Below are 14,307 nucleotides of genomic sequence, written 5' to 3'. Positions count from 1 at the left end.
TTATCAAAAGACACCTTTAGGAAAATGGAAAGGTAGGTGCATGTTTATTCAATCTGTTTTGGAGACCCAGACCAGATTTCTCTCCTTTTTCTGAGCTCTGTAAGGATCCAGGGCCTTGGCACCAGCAGAAACCTCTTGTGCCTGTCTACCTCCTTGGAGAGTCCAGATGAATTTGGATCTCTTCTGGGTCTTGGATAGCCTTGAGGTTTATTTGGTGGTGGATAAACTCCTCTCTGTGAAGCGTATATTTCCCTTGAACTTAGTTTCAAAAAGAGGTACCTGGGTTACCCCTGCAAAACCCTGGGAAGGTTTTGTTCAGTTGGAAGATACTGACTGTCTTGCCCAAGTTGAGAGAACCCAGGAAGATTTTATTATGTACAGACAGAATTTATACAGACAAGTACTTGTTTAACTGGAAATTAAAGGAAATCTCATCCTCAAAATGGTCAAATTGGGGTTCTTTTTACATTTAAAATTTTTTGCCTATGCAGCTAGAAAAATCTGACTTGAAAAAACATCTTTTCAGAATTCTGACCCTAAAAAACAAAACCCTTCTAGGAGGAACATTTGCATTTCTCTCCCTATGTCGTGTCTTTGAGATGCAAATCTTCCATCTGATCTCAGGGGTGTGTGCGTGTGTGTGTGTGTGTGTGTGTGTGTCTGTTTGAGTTTGTTCTCTGCCAACTGCAAGATACGTAAATAGTGTACATTTGGCAACTAGTCAAATAAACTGAAATTCCAAGCAGTCTTTGTGCCTGGCTGTGCCAACTCTCAAGGAGAATTGCCATAAAGGATTCCAGGCTGTAAGGGTCCTTTGTCATCTCAATTTTAATTATGTCATGTCTATGATAAAAGTCTTTACTTTCTCAAACTAATTTTGGAAGTAAACTCTCAATATTATGAAGGCTGCATTCTTTGCACTTTTTTATGGGGACATCTCTTGGGTCTTACTGGTTTGGTTCGTTATTAAGATACTACCCATTTAGAGAAATGCAAATAAAAACTACAATGAGGTATCACCTCACATCAGTCAGAATGGCCATCATTAAAAAGTCTATAGATAATAAATGTTGGAGAGATTATGGAGAAGAAGGAACACTCCTACACTGCAGGTGGGAATGTAAGTTGGTGCAGTCACTTTGGAAAGAGTATAGATGTTTCTCAAAGAACTAAAAATAGAACAATTTGTATAACCCAGCAGTTTCACCCTGGGTATACACCTGAAAAAAACACTCATTGGAAAAGACAAATGCATGTCAACATCCATAGCTGCATTATTTACAATTGCCAAGATATGGAAGCAATCCACTGATGGATGAGTGGATAAAGCAGCAAAGGTGCATATATACAATGGAATACTACTCAGCCATAAAAAAGAATGCAAATTTGCCGTTTGCAGCAACATGGATGAATTTGGAGGGCATTATGCTAAGTGAAATAAATTAGACAGAGGAAGATAAATGTTGTATGATATTGCTTATATGGGGATCTAAAAAAATACAGAAAATTAGTAAATATAACAAAAAGCAGCAGACTCACAGATAGAATAAAATAGGGGTTACTAGTAGGGGGCAGTATAGGGGTGAGGAAGGGGGAGGTACAAACTATTGGGTGTAAGATAGGTTCAAGGATGTATGTACAACATGGGGAACATAGCCAATACTTTGTAATAAGTGTAAATGGAAAGTAATCTATGAAAACTGTATAAAAATAAATTTTAAAAGAAAAAAATACTAAAATACTTGTTTGGGAAACCTTATTTGTTGTCTCCAAGTTTCTTCAGTGAATTTTACAGATGCTAATAAAAATGTTACATTAAGTAAAATTGGTTAACAGGGAAATTTGAAGAAGCTGAGGGGAAAGTCAAAAGACTTCTCCCCAATAAGGTACAAATTTTAAAGGGACCTGTCCCAGTAGAACAGAAATCTTTTGATGTTTATTAAGTAGTGAAATAAATAAACTGGGCAATAATGGGATTAAACACAGGTTTTGATAACATGCTACCTAAAGTTGAATGGGCCAAAGGACTCCCTATTGGTCCCCCTTACCTTAAAGGACCCCAAACCAAGTCCACTCTGTTTACCCCATTTGAAAAAAGTTTCTAAAGGCTGGAAGAAAATTACACTGGGATACTTGATCATCAATTGCATGGGGCAAGAGTTAGGCGAATTTATCAAGCTGAAAGATTGACAAAAAGGACCTAAGTCCATAGGCTCAACTCCTTACTGGGGATCCCAAAACCTTTATACAAAAATAGATAAAATGGCCAGAGGATCCAACAGAAACTTTCTGGGACTCCTTGTTAAGACCAAGACTTCTCGATAGGGTTCTAATGGAAGCTAAAGTTAAAGGTAAAATACTTGATAGAACTGAAATGAATGTTTATAAAAATTGATGTATTTAAATGAGCTTATAATTATATTATGGGATAGACATGTCTCACTGGGGAATGCTTCCCTGCATGGTATTATAAGACAGGGCACACAAATCTGACTCTCAGACAATATTAATCAAATATACTAAAGGAAACTAATAGGGTTACCTTAGCCCACACAATATAAAGTAAAAACTGGGGGCTAATATTCAGGGACTAATAAAAGCAAATTAAAGAAAATGCAATTGGGCTAGTTGGTCATTTGATATCATTTAGGTGGCAATCCAGATCATTTGGAAATTAGAAGCAACTGTCTCTGTCTTGCAAATTTCTAGAATTGAAGTGTAAATACATCCCACAGTGACCTAAGGTTTAGCCCAATTAGTTCAATCAGATAGAACTTGAAACTGAAAAAAAACAAAAAAGGGGGAAAAGAAGCCCTTTAATACTCAAACTGCTAAAAAGGCTCCTTCACCCCAACTCGAATTCATAGCCTCCTTAAAGATTTACCAAGGATAAATACAAATCTTAAGTCATTTCCACAAATAGTAAAAAGACTTCGTCAGCTAAGTAAATAGATTTAACTTAGTCCAACTGTTATTTATAAACTAGTAAGTTTATACAGTAGTATCTGGATTCATGACTAAGTTTTAAAATGAAGCCATAACACCTCTAGTTATGTCTGTTTATCTGCTGTATGTACATTATACATACATGTCTCTACCTCCAGATAGAATTATCAGAATTAAATTTATGTAAGAGCTCTATTTAATTGACTTAAAAGTAAGCACTTATAAATTAAATATTTCTAAATGTAATAGAAACTAACTCAAATGAACTCCAAATTCATATGATCTGGGAAATATTCAGTATTAATTAATACTGAGAACTAAAGTTTAAATTTGCTGGTTTAATTAATACAGCCATGTCTTACTCTTATTGCACCTAGGTTTATAAAAGTTGAATAAGCCCCTATTATCTCTTATAAAATTTATCAGTAAGGAAAGTAGCTAGGGATGATGTCTGATTTAGTCTAACGGCTCTAAGTTTTCATGGGCAATCTGAACATAATTGTTAGGAACAAGTGAGTTAAATAGATATAAATTGGGTAAGGGCTTTTAGGTGAATCTTTAAAAATAATTCTGTTTTGTGGTATGTCTGCTTAAACATAGTTTCTCCAGATTTTTGGTAACTTGGAATTTTAGAGTTCTGCTAAGTTAAATGATGAAAGTTCATTAAATATGCAGATCATTCCCAAACAAAATACTGAAACATTAACACTGAACACAGGCTTCCTTTTACAGAGAAACTAAAGATATTTAGGACTATTAGTAAAAATGTTTCATGCCACACTGAAAATTTTTCTATAAAAAGCACATGTTTTCAAAAACTATAAGTTGAATTTACAGTTTTGCCAATCTACAGAATGCTAATTAATGTAAAGGCCAGTTTATAATTGCTTGCTTCTTAGTTTTCACCAGAATTAAGCTTAAAAAGAATTCTAATTAATATATGTATAATTAAGACTGTTAGGTAGGTAGAATAGGAAACAGGAGTCCAAAATGGCAGTGGCTAAAAGACAAGGAAGGGAAAAGCCCCTGAAAATAGAATAAAGGAAGGCCTGAGGACCGGAGTGAGGACCTCAGGTAGAACAAATAGCATTCCTGGCTAGCCCAGTTTACATAGGACAGGCCCAGGGGGGAGGAAAAAACATATAAAAAGAGGAGCCAAAGGGCCGGGGCTCTCTCTTCTCTTCGCGTCTTTGGGTCAGCATGACCTCATGCCTCGAGGATGTATTTTCCAAATAAAACTGGGCTGTAAATCAGAGCTGTAACACTGATCTCTCTAAGAGCTATAACATGGTCTGTTTGAGAACCAAGAGCTATAACACGGTCTGTCCAAGAGCTGTGATGCGCCGAGGGCTTTAATGTCCGTTGCTTCAAATTTTTGTTGAGACGAGACAGAACTGAGGAGATTATACTCACCTGACAAGACTACTAAAATTCACATGGAAAACATCTTTGTATGAAGGGGAAAAAGATGTAAGAAATGGAAATACTTTGTTAAGTCTAAGAAAGTAATTTTATCCTGGAAGGAGAAAGAGAAAGCATAGGACAAAATCTGAAAGTAAGAAAGTTATATAAGCTTTTTGGGGAAAGGAGTCCTGAGAAGAGTTTTGTGCATGGTCAGAACTGGCTAAGATTAAAAATGAAATATAATTAGGTAAGTCAATTTTAATATTAAGAGTAAGCTGGTACAAAAATAAAATGTTGTTCATTCTCTCTGGTTTATGTTCTCTGTGTTAAGAGAACAAAGGTTTTTTTGGAATATTAATTTGCTTTTGATAACTGATTGTAAGGTTTCTTTGCAGCTGTTTGTTTAGTCACTGAGTTGTGTCTGGCTTTTTGTGACCCCATGGACTGTAGTCCGCCAGGCCCCAATGGAGTGGGCTGCCATTTCCTTCTCCAGAGGGTCTTCCCAACCCTGGGATTGAACCTGTGTCTCCTTCTTGGCAGGCAGATTGTTTACCACGGAGGCACCTGGGAAAAGTAACCCATTACAAGCTTCTGTATGTAAAATCTTTAATTGTAACTTTGGTTGAATATTAAGTATTATTTCACAGTAACCGATGATCCTATTTGGCCAAGTGTTTTGAAACCTTTTGATATTCTTGACAAATTTCCAAATTCTAAATAAAGCTATTTTGACCTCTAGCTAACTTTGGGATGTTTAAGAGGACCTCTGAAAGATTCTGAAGAGATATATTAAACTTAGGTTTATTTGGTATGTTAAATTACATAGGAAACATTGTCAAACAAGTAGTGATAAAACTTCTTTGGTTGTATTATATGGATAACTGTCATTACTGTTTATTATTATATAGAAATGTCCATTATTGTGTAGGTAAATGTCATTAAATGTTCCAAAAAGTATATGGAATGCCTAAAGATCTGGTATGTTCTGGTATAATGTAATCATATTTCTACTTATCTAAAAATGTTGTATGCCACAGAAACAACTGTTTCTTATAAATTGTGTTGTTGTTCAGTCACTTAAGTCATGTCCGACTCTTTGCAACCCCATGAACTGCAGCATGCCAGGCTTCCCTGCCCTTCACTATCTCCCCAAGTTTGCTCATACTCATGTCCATTGAGTCAGTGATATCGTCCAACCATCTCATCCTCTGTTGCCTCCTTCTCCTCTTGCTCTCAATCTTTCCCAGCATCAGGGTCTTTTCCAATAAATTGGCTCTTTGTATCAGGTGGTCAGAGTACTGGAGCTTCAGCTTCAGCTGAATATTCAGGACTGAGTTCCTTTAACATGAACTGGTCAATCTCCTTACTGTCCAAAGGACTCTCAAGAATCTTCTCCAGCACCACAGTTTGAAAGCACCGATTCTTTGGCACTCAGCTAAACTGAGTGGTACAACTCTCACATCCATACATGACTACTAGGAAAGCCATAGCTTTGACTATATGGACCTTTGTGGGCAAAGTAATGTCTCTGCTTTTTAATACACTGGCAGGTATGTGTCAGCTTTTTTCCCAAGGAGCAAGCATCTTTTAATTTTGTGACTGCAGTCACCATTGCTGTGATTTTGGAGCCTATGAAAATGAAATCTGAAACTGTTTCCACTTCTTCCCCATCTATTTGCCATGAAGTGATGGGACTAGATGCCATAATCTTCGTTTTTTGAATGCTGAGTTTTAAGCCAGCTTTTTCACTCTCCTGTTTCACCTTCATCAAGAGGCTCTTTAATTCCACTTCACTTTCTTCCATTAATGTGGTATCATCTGCTTTTCTGAGATCATTGATATTTCTCCTGGCAGTCTTGATTCCAGCTTGTGAGTCATCCAGCCCAGCATTTCGTATGATGTACTCTGCATATAAATTAAATAAGTAGGTAACAATATACAGCTTTGACATATTCCTTTCCCAATTTTGAACCAGTCTGTTGTTCCACGTCCATGTTGCTTCTTATCCCGAATACAGATTTCTCAGGAGGCAGATAATGTGGTCCGGTATTCCCATCTCTTTAAGAATATTCCAGTTTGTTGTGATCCACACAGCCAAAGGCTTTCGCGTAGTCAAAGAAGCAGATGTTTTTCTGGAATTCTCTAGTTTTTTCTATGACCCAATGGATGTTGGCAATTTGATCTCTGGTTCTTCTGTCTTTTCTAAATCCAGTTTGTACACCTAGAAGTTCTTGGTTCACGTACTGCCAAAGCCTAGTTTGAAGGATTTTGCATATATTCTTGCTAGAATGTGAAATGAGTGCAATTGTTTGAACAATCGTTAGCATTGCCTTTCTCTGGGATTGGAATGAAAACTGACCTTTTCCAGTCTTGTAGCCACTGCTCTTTTCCAAATTTGCTGGTATAATGAGTGCAGCACTCTTAGGGTTTGAAATATCTCAGCTGGAATTCCATCACCTCCACTAGCTTTGTTCATAGTAATGCTTCCTAAGGCCCAATTGTGTTGTCCTAAGATCTTAAACTATGCCATTTTGTTAACAATTCTTTTGGTCATTCACAGACATTGTTTTACTCTGATTCTTTTACAAAATGAAGATCTTTAAAGAGATTCTTAAAAAGGGCTTTATAAACAAGGTTTCTGATGACTCTTAGATCACACCACTGAACTGGGTAAAAAGCAACAAAATTCTAGTGGAAAACCTTAGAGCTTTGTCCAGATCAACAGGAATTAATTACATGGGGCTAAATGAATTGGTAAATATGATTTACACTTCTATGATTTTTTTTGTCAGAAACATTACTGGCTTTTAATTTTTGTTTTCCAGGAAACATTTCCCCTTACACTATGACCTACAACATTGCTAAAATATTCCTTTGTAAACAAAGGTTAAACATTCATTTTTTTTCTTTCTATCTGATTCCTCTAGAATTTGGTTCATCAGTTGGCTCCCCTCTAGATTTGATGGCTTGTTGTGACACAGATCATGACTAATTATACTAACCATTCATTTAATTTGTTCTTTGTTGTTTTCAAACTGTTTATGCTTTGTGTCTCTCAGCTGTACTATAACCTTATTAATGTTACTAGCTATATTATTTATATTCTGTTTATTTTATAAGATTATTATCTCTTGCATTACTCAATGTATAACCAGGCTTTTGACAAAATTAATGATGGTTGAATGTCTTGAGGCAATTGTTCCTATATATAACTCTATATAATATTGTAATAGAGCAACTCCAGATATGGAAAGAATCAACAAGGGAAAACATTTCCTGGATCATAACAGACTAGTGAGGTGACCCCATGGACCATAGCCAGGCTCCTCTGTCCATGGAATTCTCCAGGCCAGAATCCTGGAGTGGGTACCTGTTTCCTCCTCCAGGGGATCTTTCCAACCCAGGGATCAAACCCAGGTCTCCAGAATTGCAGACAGATTCTTTACCATTTGAGCCACCAGGGAAGCCCTCAGATGCGGAAAGAAGCAATCGGGGAAAACATTTCTTGGATCATAATAGACTAGTAAGGCAGACAATCCAGAGAATTTTAGGTCATCAACAGGGGCTTGTCCAAAAATAGCACATGAGTAGCATATCAATGGAATCCTTATCTGACGTAGAAACAAAACCTCCTAGCACAATAGGACAATTTGGTCACGCAATGCCTCTCAAACCTTGGTTGAATTTATAACCAAGTGGGAATGTGGATGGGGAATATTGCCTGCTATTTTAGTAAACCAATGATGTTTCCCATCATCCCAGTTCTACAAGGATCAAAACATTAGCCACTGCAGCTGCCCACTGACAGTGTGCCCTAAGGGGAAATCAGGATGAAGCAGAACAAAGCATTCTGTGCTTTGGATGCTGGCCCTAGATCCATATATAAGGGATAATTTCAACAAGCCCAGACTCATATTTTCCCTTACATAGAAAAGTACTTAAAATCATTAACTTGAGATATCTGTTCTTTGTGATTAGCAGTAATCTTTTGATGTTTGATTACATGTTTGCTTTTTTTTTCCCAGTAAAAACATTTCCTTTGTATCTTTGCTCCTCTTCTTACCTCTTCAGAGTAGTTCTTCAGAGCTATCTGAGAGGCTCTCTCCCAGGCTACAGTCCTTAATTAAGATCCCCAAATAAAACAACTTGTAACCTAAAAAGAAACAAGAAAGCAAATGAAAAGGCAGTCCACAGAACAGGAAAATATTTTTGCAATATGTATATTCAAGAAATACTTAAAGAACTTTAACAAATCAGTAACAAAGTCAAATAACCAGTTAAAAATGGACGAAGCCTGAACTGACACTAAAAAAGATATACAAATGACCAATATGCAGAAAACTAGGCGCTTTATATTATTTGTCTTTGGGGAAAGAGATTTTAAACCCACAATAGGATACCAAAGGTAACATTCCAAACCAACAAAATAAAAAATACTAACAGTGCTAAATGTTGGCTATGGTATAAAGCCTTGAGAGCTATCATACATTCCCAGTAGGTCTGTAAAATGCTACAACCACTTCAGAGAACTTTGGCATTTTTTTTTTATAAAGTTAAACATACATATATCCTGTGACTCAGCACTTCTGCTCTTAGGTATTTATCAAAGAGAAATGAAAACATGTCCACAGAAAAAACTTGTACAATGATGTCCAGGATGTCTTAATAATATTCAAATATCCCAAATGTCCATTAACAAAAAATGAATACACAAATTGTGTGATACATATGTACTGGGATGCTAATAGCAGTAGTAGGAATGAATACTTGTTAGTAAGGATGTGGAAAATTGGATTATTGTACATTGCTACTGTAAACATAAAATAATTGCAGCCTCTGTGGAAAGCAGTTTGTTGATTCCTCAAAAAGTTAAGCACAGAATTACCCTACCAATTTGCCTCCTAGGTATATTCCCAGAAGAACTAGAAACAGGTACTCAAATACCTGTACCCAAAGATTTGTAGCAGCACTATTCACAAGAGTCAAAAGGTGGAAACAAATGTCCATCAACCAATGAACAGATAAGCAAAATATGATATGTCTATGAAGTGGAATATTAGTCAGACACAAAGGAATGAAGTACTACATACTACAATGCAGATGATTCTCAAAAGTCATGCTAATGAAATCAGCCACAGAAGGGCATATATTATATGATTTCATTTATATGAGGTGTCCAGAATAGGTAAATTCACAGAGATAGAATGCATCTTAGTGGTCGTCAAGGGCTGGGGATAGGAAAGAATAGGCAATGACTATTTAATGGATATGGAATTTCTAGGACGATAAAGACGTTTTAGAATGCATAGAAATGGTAGTTGCATATGGTGTTAGAAAGTGTTCTAGTTTCAATCTTTTACAAGTGGTTGACCAGTTTTCCCAGCACCACTTGTTAAAGAGGTTGTCTTTTTTCCATTGTATATTCTTGCCTCCTTTGTTGAAGATAAGGTGTCCATAGGTTTATGGATTTATCTCTGGGTTTTCTATTCTGTTCCACTGATCTATATTTCTGTCTTTGTGCCAGTACCATACTGTCTTGATGGCTGTGGCTTTGTAGTAGAGTCTGAAGTCAGGCAGGTTGATTCCTCCAGTTCCATTCTTCTTTCTCAAGATTTCTTTGGCTATTTGAGGTTTTTTTGTATTTCCATAAAAATTGTGAAATTATTTGTTCTAGTTCTATGAAAAATACCATTGGTAGCTTGATAGGGAATGTATTGAATCTATAGATTGCTTTGGGTAGTATAGTCATTTTGACAATATTGATTCTTCCAATCCATGAACACGGTATATTTCTCCATCAGTTTGTGTCCTCTTTGATTTATTTCATCAGTGTTTTATAGTTTTCTATGTATAGGCCTTTTGTTTCTTTAGGTAGATAAACTCCTAAGTATTTTATTCTTTTTGTTGCATTGGTGAATGGTATTGTTTCCTTAATTTCTCTTTCTGTTTTCTCATTGTTAGTGTATAGGAATGCAAGAGATTTCTGTGTGTTAATTTTATATCCTGCAACTTTGTTATATTCGTTGATTAGCTCTAGTAATTTTCTGGTAGAGTCTTTAGGGTTTTCTATGTAGAGGATCATGTCATCCGCAAACAGTGAGAGTTTCGCTTCTTTTTTTCCTATCTGGATTCCTTTTACTTCTTTTTCTGCTCTGATTGCTGTGGCCAAAACTTCCAAAACTATGTTGAATAGTAGTGGTGAGAGTGGGCACCCTTGTCTTATTCCTGATTTCAGGGGAAATGCTTTCAATTTTTCACCATTGAGGGTAATGCTTGCTGTGGGTTTGTCATATATAGCTTTTATTATGTTGAGGTATGTTCCTTCTATTCCTGCTTTCTGGAGAGTTTTAATCATAAATGGATGTAGAGAAGGTGAGGGAGGCATGTTTCGAGAGAACAGCATTGAAACATGTATACTATCTAGGGTGAAACAGATCACCAGCCCAGGTTGGATGCATGAGACAAGTGCTCAGGCCTGGTGCACTGGGAAGACCCAGAGGGATTGGATGGAGAGGGAGGTAGGAGGGGGGATCGGGATGGGGAATACATGTAAATCCATGGCTGAGTCATGTCAATGTATGACAAAAACCACTACAATATTGTAAAGTAATTAGCCTCCAACTAATAAAAATAAATGGAAAAAAAAAGAAATGGTAGTTGCATAATTAGGTGAATGCAATAAATGCCACTGAATTTTGCACTAAAAATTAAAAGAAATTAATAACATACAGTTGACCCTTGAACCACATGGGTGTGAACTGTGTAGGTCCCCTTATCTGTGGATTCTCTGTGCTAGTAAACAATACTACAGGATCACAGGCCCACAGAAGTGGAAGAACCCCATACATGGAGTGCAGGCTTTTAGTTGTAGTGGATTTTCAACTGCACAGAGGATCTGCATCCCTAACTCCCTGTGTTGCTTATATAAGTACCAATGTGAATGAATCTCAAAAATGTTTGGAACAAAAGCAATCACATGTGAAACATGCACCATACAATTTAAAGTTTTTTTTTTTAACTTTGTATATAATTTTTAAAGGTTATTTTCTATTTACAGTAATGACCAAATACTGGCCATATTTCCCACATCATAAAATACATTCTTGAGCCTGTCTTACACTCATTGTCTTGTGCCCCCACCCCCAACTGGTGACCACTAGTTTGTTCTATATATTCATGTATCTGTTTTTAAAAATTTACTATTTTTGATATTTTTTAGATTCCACATATATATTATCACATGGAATTTGTCTTTCTTTGATTTATTTCACTTAGCATAATGTCCTCCAAGTCCAACTATATTGCTGCACATAGAAATATTTCATTCTCTTTATGGCTGAGTAGTATTCCATTGTTTATATGTATCATAAATTCTTTATCAGTTCACACATCACTGTATATTTAAGTTGCTTCCTCATCTTGGAAATTGGAAATAATGCTATTTGAACATTGGCAAGCATCTATTTTCCAATTAGTGGGTTTTTTTTTTTTTTAGAGGGGGATATATACCAGTGGAGAAAACCACTCGACCATTCATGTATGACCTAAATCAAATCCCTTATGACTATACAGTGAAAGTGAGAAATAGACTTAAAGGACTAGATGTGATAGACAGAGTGCCTGATGAACTATGGATGGAGGTTCATGACATTGTACAGGAGACAGGAATCAAGACCATCCCCAAGAAAAAGAAATGCAAAAAAGCAAAATGCCTGTCAGAGGAGGCCTTACAAATAACTGTGAAAAGAAGGGAAGCGAAAAGCAAAGGAGAACAGGAAAGATATTCCCATTTGAATGCAGAGTTCCAAAGAATACCAAGGAGAGATAAGAAAGCCTTCCTTAGTGATCAATGCAAAGAAATAGAGGAAAACAATAGAATGGGAAAGACTAGAGATCTCTTCATGAAAATTAGAGATACCAAGGGAACATTTCATGCAAAGATGGGCTCAATAAAAGACAGAAATGGTAGGGACCTAACAGAAGCAGAAGATATTGAGAAGAGGTGGCAAGAATACACAGAAGAACTGTATAAAAAAGATTTTCATGACTCAGATAATCACAATGGTGATTATCTCACCTATAGCCAGACCTCCTGGAATGTGAAGTCAAGTGGGCCTTAGGAAGCATCACTACGAACAAAGCTAGTGGAGGTGATGGAATTCCAGTTGAGCTATTTCAAATCCTGAAAGATGATGCTGTGAAAGTGCTGCACTCAATATGCCAGCAAATTTGGAAAACTCAGCAGTGGCCACAGGACTGGAAAAGGTCAATTTTCACTCAAATCCCAAAGAAAGGCAATCCCAAAGATTGCTCAAACTACTGCACAATTGCACTCATCTCACACGCTAGTAAAGTAATGCTTAAAGTTCCCTAAGCCAGGCTTCAGCAATACATGAATCGAGAACTCCCAGATGTTCAAGCTGGTTTTAGAAAAGCAGAGGAACCAGAGATCAAATTGCCAACATCCGCTGGATCACCAAAAAAGCAAGAGAGTTCCAGAAAAACATCTATTTCTGCTTTATTGACTATGCCAAAGTCTTTGACTATGTGGATCACAATAAACTGTGGAAAATTCTGAAAGAGATGGGAATACCAGACCACCTGAGCTGCTTCTTGAGAAACCTGTATGCAGGTCAGGAAGCAACAGTTAGAACTGGACATGGAACAACAGACTGGTTCCAAATAGGAAAAGGAGTATGTCAAGGCTGTATATTGTCACCCTGCTTATTTAACTAATATGCAGAGTATATCATGAGAAATGTTCGGCTGGAGGAAGCACAAGCTGGAATCAAGATTGCCGGGAGAAATATCAATAACCTCAGATATGCAGATGACACCACCCTTATGGCAGAAAGTGAAGATGAACTAAAGAGCCTCTTGATGAAAGTGAGAGAGGAGAGTGAAAAAGTTGGCTTAAAGCTCAACATTCAGAAAACTAAGATCATGGCATCTGGTCCCATCACTTCATGGCAAATAGATGGGAAACAGTGGAAACAGTGGCTGAATACTTTTCTGGGCTCCAAAATCACTGCAGATGGTGACTGCAGCCATGAAATTAAAAGACGCTTACTCCTTGGAAGGAAAGTAATGACCAACCTACACAGCATATTAAAAAGCAGAGACATTACTTTGACAACAAAGGTCCATATGGTCCAGGATATGGCTTTTCCAGTGGTCATGTATGGATGTGAGAGTTGGACTATAAAGAAAGCTGAGCACAGAAGAATTGATGCCTTTGAACTGTGGTGTTGGAGAAGACTCTTGAGAGTCCCTTGGACTGCAAGGAGATCCAACCAGTCCATCCTAAAGGAGATCAGTCCTGGGTGTTCATTGGAAGGACTGATGCTGAAGCTGAAACTCCAGTACTTTGGCCACCTGATGCGATGAGCTGACTCATTTGAAAAGATCCTGATGCTGGGAAAGATTGAGGACAGGAGGAGAAGGGGACGACAGAGGATGAGATGGTTGGAATGGCATCACCGACTCGATGGACATGGGTTTGGGTGGACCCTAGGAGTTGGTGATGGACAGGAAGGCGTGGTGTGCTGCGGTTCATGGGGTTGCAAAGAGTAGGACATGACTGAGGGACTGAACTGAACTGATATACCCAGGAGTGGAATTACTGGCTTGTATGGTAGCTCTATTTTTAGTTTTTTGAGAACCCTCCATGCTGTTCTCCACAATGGCCACACAAATTTACATTCCCACCAACAGTGTATGAAGGCACTCTTGTCTCTACATCTTGCCAACATTTGTATTCTTTCTGATGGTAGTCATTCTGACAAGTGTGATGTCTCATTGTGGTTTTGATTTGAACTTCCCTGACTAGTCATGTTGAACATCATGTGCCTTTTGGCCATGTGTATTTCCTCTTTGGAAATGTGTCTATTCAGTTCTTCTGCCCATTTTTAGATCGTTTAGATTTTAGGTTGTTAGCTTTTTTTTGATATTGACTTG

General features: G+C 37.2%; 1 long non-coding RNA gene across 1 annotated transcript in view; it reads right to left on the bottom strand.

Moving 5' to 3' along the window:
• LOC133048104 (uncharacterized) overlaps positions 1-14,307 on the bottom strand; it is a 46,083-nt gene that overhangs the window by 11,858 nt on the left and 19,918 nt on the right. The window contains exon 2 of the long non-coding RNA XR_009690953.1: positions 8,414-8,503. This is a non-coding gene — a long non-coding RNA (uncharacterized LOC133048104). The remainder of the gene's footprint in view (positions 1-8,413; positions 8,504-14,307) is intronic.

This window comes from Dama dama, chromosome 28 (genome assembly GCF_033118175.1).
Source record: "Dama dama isolate Ldn47 chromosome 28, ASM3311817v1, whole genome shotgun sequence".
Lineage (NCBI taxonomy): Eukaryota > Metazoa > Chordata > Mammalia > Artiodactyla > Cervidae > Dama > Dama dama.
Note: the sequence above shows the minus strand (reverse complement) of the source record. Positions and strands in the feature narration are given on the sequence as shown.